Source organism: Sinohyriopsis cumingii, chromosome 9 (genome assembly GCF_028554795.1).
Source record: "Sinohyriopsis cumingii isolate HCF-2022 chromosome 9, ASM2855479v2, whole genome shotgun sequence".
Classification (NCBI taxonomy): domain Eukaryota; kingdom Metazoa; phylum Mollusca; class Bivalvia; order Unionida; family Unionidae; genus Sinohyriopsis; species Sinohyriopsis cumingii.
Genome location: NC_142969.1, coordinates 31,167,429 through 31,173,441, shown reverse-complemented (window position 1 = coordinate 31,173,441; position 6,013 = coordinate 31,167,429).

The following is a 6,013-nucleotide window of genomic DNA, read 5'->3' as shown; positions in this document are numbered from 1 at the left end:
CAGATTTTGATTACACTTGTTACAGTCCTATCTTATCATCATCACGAACGTTTGGTGATACGCAAGATCCGTGCGTTTGTTTGATGTAGTTTTGTATCAACTGGCTGATCTTCTATATAATCAGGTTTTGATCAAACTTAAATGTGGGTTTGATCAAACTACAATGTGTGTCTGTTCGAACTTAAGTGTGGTTTTGATCAAACTTAAATGTGGGTTTATATCATGAGGAGTTTAGATAGACTCATCAGTACGCAAGAACGATTCATATTAATCAGATGATAATGCATCTGATTAGCTGAACTTGCCACCACTCTCAGCCATATTTCTTGTCATTTTGTTACCTTGACATGTCGGTTTATATCTTCAGAGTCTTTGATGTTTGATAATGAGCTATAGGTACTAAGACTAATGAGGTGCCTGGCTGAATTTTTAATCATAATCCTAATATGACTTCCATCGAACTTCGAATATCTGTTTATGCGACCAAGCTCATGCTCGAGTTTCTTAATTCGTGGGATTAGCACATATTGATGAGGCGATCATGCACTTGATCGTTTGAGCTTTTAAGCATCATACAGTCTGTTTCACAGATCCGCATTTAAACAGGCTTGTTTATTTATGATTAGAGTGAAATTCATGTTGCATATTATTACATAATCAAGAAGCTCGAACAGATTGACAATGAAAAAGATATATGCATACTGTATTTGACTGGCTCTGCTTGACACCAAAGACGAGACCGAAATTTAGTTCGATCATATCATTACATATGTTTTTTTTTTTATCTTATGGGTGTTGTTTAATGTTGTGTTGTTTAATGTTGTAAAGCGCTTAGAGCTTCTAAATATTATGCGTTATACAAAGTCCTCGTTATTATTATTATTATTATCATTATTATTATTATATGCCCACATATTTTAGTAAGCTTAAATTATCATTGTCGAGACAGGCACTGTAATAAGTGAATGTCACTAATATTAACCGGATTCCTTGCATCTAATTGACCGAGTGTGTCTCATATCTGTGTTTCTCATCAATTTTATTTAGTACAAGATAAATGGATATATGTCATCGAGATAGTGAACAACTTGGATCATAATGAAAGGCCCGTGCATATTAATCTTGACTTTACCTTGCGAACGAATATTTACCAAGATATAAGTACAATTAACATGACATATAGTTTGGGAGATAATTTACATGATTTGTCACAATATTTCATAAGCCCGTTTAGAAAAATGATCAAGTTTTCCGTTATGTAGTTCAAGTGAGCAATATCCCACCAACCGGATCCTCTTGTTATGCACATTTTGAACTTTCTTGACTTACATTATTTTTCATTTCAAAATGTGTCATCACAATTTTATAATAAGCCACATGAGACACACAGGGAAATTTACAAAGCGTGCTTGTATCCAGAAATAGGTAACCTGACAGAATTGCATGATATCATTTAAATTCTAAATGTTTTCGATATTTTAAATATACTTAGGTGCAGTGTCTGCAGATGGAATATATCTCCGTTATCAATAGACGAGTCGGTAGTTATTGCTCTGACGTTGGTTGTAAGGTCAAATACCAAAATGCCGGTTATTTTGTACGATGGTGTCTGAACATGATCTCATGATTCAATGGTCTGAAATTAAGTAAGAGTAAAGATTGAAAACCAACCAGTTCTTTAAAATTCAACATACAGTTTATTTCCATAGAACACAAGGGGCAATTTAAAAAGAACTTATTGTGAAATCAAATCCCGAATAGTCTTAAAAGTTATATCACAAGTCCAAATGTATAAATTACCAACTGAATTCCAGTGATTTTCCAAATAGATTCCGTTATATAATGAGTTTATGTGACTTTAGTCTAGAATGTGCTAATGTGCCAATCGCCTGGAAAGTGGTGACCTATTATCAATCGTTTGCTGTATCACAATAACAGAATTCAAAACGTCCTTGTCTGAATTCTCTATAATTCCAAATTAATGTTTTACTTCAAGAATATTATTGAGCATTTCATAATTCAAATGAATAATAATTTGAATACATAACTCCACTGGAATTAAAACCTGAACACAACAATAAGACTGTCTATGCTTTGGGTGTAAAGGCAAGAATGAATAATCCCTAATGCAAACGAGTTTATATACCCATCTACTTGGGATAGGTAGCACTTACCTTTTCTGAAATCACTGTCAACTTAATGGGAAATTTTCTTTCTCTAAGTTTCTAAGGTACGAATCAAGACTGTATCTTTAAATCAAATTGAAGCAAATATGTTCACAATTGATAATGATCATAAAAGTTAATTAATATTTAATGTACGCTTACAAATATTAGCTGTGTTATGTTCGTTAGGAAGTAGATGTCACATGTCAGGTATACCATTTATGCCTTAGTTTTAAAATATGGCCATGAATTGGATTTCCAATTGGGCCTTGCCTTAGTTTTACAATACGGCCATGAATTGGCTTTACAATTAGGTCATGCCTTAGATTTACAATACGGCCACGAACTGGCTTTACCATTGGGCCTTGCTTTGGATTTACAATAGTTATATGCACTGGCTTTACGATTATACTATGCCGTGTCTTTATGATTAGGTCATGCCTTGGCTTTACAATAAGGCCACGCATCGGTTTTAAGATTAGACCATATAGACCATATGTTGTCTTCAAGAGTATGCGTACACTGGAGAAATGATTTCGTTTTCAGTATTTTAGATGTCCAATATAATGCATGTAATTAAACCAACTAGTGTTGCAGGTAATACTTACAGCTGAAAGTTATTTTGGTGTGAGTCATTGGAATTATGCACACAATATCTGGCTCAAGGTACAATTGTTCATTTACTCTAAATTTTTTGCCTCTTATCTTGAAAGAATTTAGTTTGTAATGCATGTCCTGATAACGTTGTAAAATGGTAGTAGTATGAAAGAAGGGTTTTTGCCACACTAGCCTCTTGGATTAGCATAAAAACTAAAAACCCTGTATCATCTGAATTCATCATGTAGGTTCATTAAAGACGCAAAGAAGATGTTTTACGCATTTTCCCAAATTTTCTTAAATATGCTAATAAATTGGTCAACGTGTGAGTAACCCTAGAAATGGAACGGAATAAACTGAGGCAAATTTACGAGCAAAGAAAAATAAAAGAATTTGAATAATATAGTGCAAGACAAAATAGAGGCACAAACGAAGATGGATATTAATAATTAATCCATGGAGTGTGACATTTTATATAATTCCAATGAGACCTGCTTCAGATGTAATGATGAAGATTTTAAAGAGCAGGTCCATTAAGCATTTGTGCTATATTATAAGAATAACACCAAATCTCACTGCTCTTTAGTGAACACACGAGAGTTATTTTGAGAGTGCAGAAGAATAGTAACACAAGCATCGACTGCAATTTTTAGTAGTTCTTGTTTAAAGTGACAAAGTAAAACCTATGGACGAAATTTACCAGAGCTCTAGAAATTTGGATGTAAGTGGATCCCAACGCTCACAATCTAGCTGTATTAGAGTTGGTCTAGTCCTTTGAGCGCAGATGCATTTTGTGATGACTTTGTAAATCATAAACTGATTTACTTGAAAACGCTTGTGTCTGCAAGTCTGGGAGGTCTTCGTTCACAATGTCATGATGGCCCCAATCGGTAAAGTGTTGCAACTATCATGTAGTATCAATCCGTTCCGAAATGGTGAATGCGTCCACGGACCATACCGAGTCAGTGGTTCGACGTTGTTGCCCGAGGTCCAACGGTACAGGTGAATAAACATACCAAACAAACATGTCTCCGAGTGATTGTCATGGTACCTGCTGTGAAATCATATTCTGAGAACCCTTCACGGTCTGTTGTCGAATTGCATTGGCTTGATTTAGTCGCCTCGTTTGTGTGACTTCGTTGTTCAAGGCCTGACCTTTCACAAATATTCCTGTGCGTACTGATGACCGAATACCCGTTCTGCAAGATTACGATTAAATCGTTCCACAATAGCATGGTCACGATGTATATTGACTTTCCGGACACGTATTTGCACATGGTGTTTGGCCAGCATCACAGTCATAGATCCGAGACATTTGTTGCTAGGACCCATGTGTAAAAATCGTGGCCATGTGAACTTGAGCAACCTTTTATGTCCACTGCTCCGCTTCTTTGTATCTGCTGGCCACATCGACAATCGTTAATGCGTGTATGTAGGTTAATAATTTACAGGTTTATCTCGAACAAGATCGTGCAGAAGAAATACAAATGTCTGCCTGATGGACCTCCTTAGGTACTTGGACATCGAACCAACCCTGGGAAATCTTTGTTGGTGCTTGTATGTAAATTCGCCACAGCGCTTGTTTGGTCAGCCATGCTTGAGCAATCCCATGATTAAAATTGGCTGCACTGGCTGATTGCTCCATGGCGGCTTCACCTCTCCAGTACTCATGCGGAATGTATTATATTTTGGATAATATACGGCTCTTTGTGTCCATTGTTTGTGTATTTATATTCGTATACGTTTTACATGTAGTGTGGAATTTTGTCAGTGAGAGATGTAACTTCCAAATGTAATCATGGTTTTCATACCTCGTTCGGTTCGTTCGCCCGGTGTTGGATCAATCACATTTAAGTCAGGAATCAGATCCACGTCGGAATGTTGATGTCCACGGATACCACTGAATGCTTTGTAAGCAAGGTCACGTCTGTAGTATGCAGCATAGAGGTCCACGGTAATGATAGCCAGGAAGATATCTTCAACTGGTTATTTACTCTATGATGCCCTTGATAATTGTTTGATGCAGCCGCACTATTAACTTATTTGTCACGCATCGATCACAGATTCCACTAATAGCTGGTCATCTATTACGTGTTTAGACTTGAGCTGACTTTGCGGTACGTTTTTTGGACGCGATTCCACGTTCAATATGAAGATATAATTGTGCTATACCACAAGTGAATTATTTAATGGCACCACGAAAAGAAAATCCTCAGCTTTTATGTTATTGTTTCTTCCGCACAAGCAAGACTTAAAATGTATTTCCAAACTCAGTTTTTTCACTCAATGTTGGCCCTGCCTAATGAGGTAAACACTCAACTGTTGCATAATATGACTTTGCTATCGTTAACCTGGGATCAGTTGTATGTGACAGCTGATGATCAACCATTTTATTATATTTTAAAGATGCTCAAAACGCTTTGAGAATTGGTAACAGCACCATGAAGACTTTGTCGTCAACCAAATATTTATTTTCCAATATTAACGAAGCCCCTACCATTGAAGATTTGTATGCAAAATAAACAATATTATGGTGAACAACGGTGTTAATCCAGAGTATAATTGACTCATCCAATTGACTCAGTGATTCGCCAATTTGCCAAAAGTGACATATAACAACATTACATACTGAAGATATTTCGTGGCATTGGTGCGCATGGTTTCGAAGTATTCGTTGAACTTGGTGTGCCGCCTTCCGCACGTGGGATGAACTTCATGACATGCTGCCATAGATGACAGAAGATCAACATATGTTTCTCACCATTGATTTGACTGGAGCCTGCAGTCGTGAGGGTAAGTATCGTGCGACTTTAGTTATGTCAATTTAACAGTCATAAAATATGTTCGGCACTGACACCATCGAAAAGTATGAGACGCTCCACCAAAAATCGCTCAAGAACAATAAGAGTTCTTTCGAAATGTGCCTTTGATTAAACCCACAAACGAAATAGTCGAACGTGCCGATAATATCACAAAAGCTACACAAGCCACTGCGGAAGAGATGTCAGCGCTTAAGGAAAAGAAAAACCACTTGGTCCAGTTTGTAATATAGCACCCACCATATCAAAAAAGCTAAAATGCATCTGCAGAGACCACCACACGTATACCATAAAGAAGGCATAAAGACGGCGCACAAAGAAGGCATAAACTTACTTGGAGAAGACATCCGTGTAATCGGTGAGGACGTTAAAGACAAACTTGCTAGAATACCAAACGTGCCACCTAAACACAAGTCAAGTGAATGTCGGTTT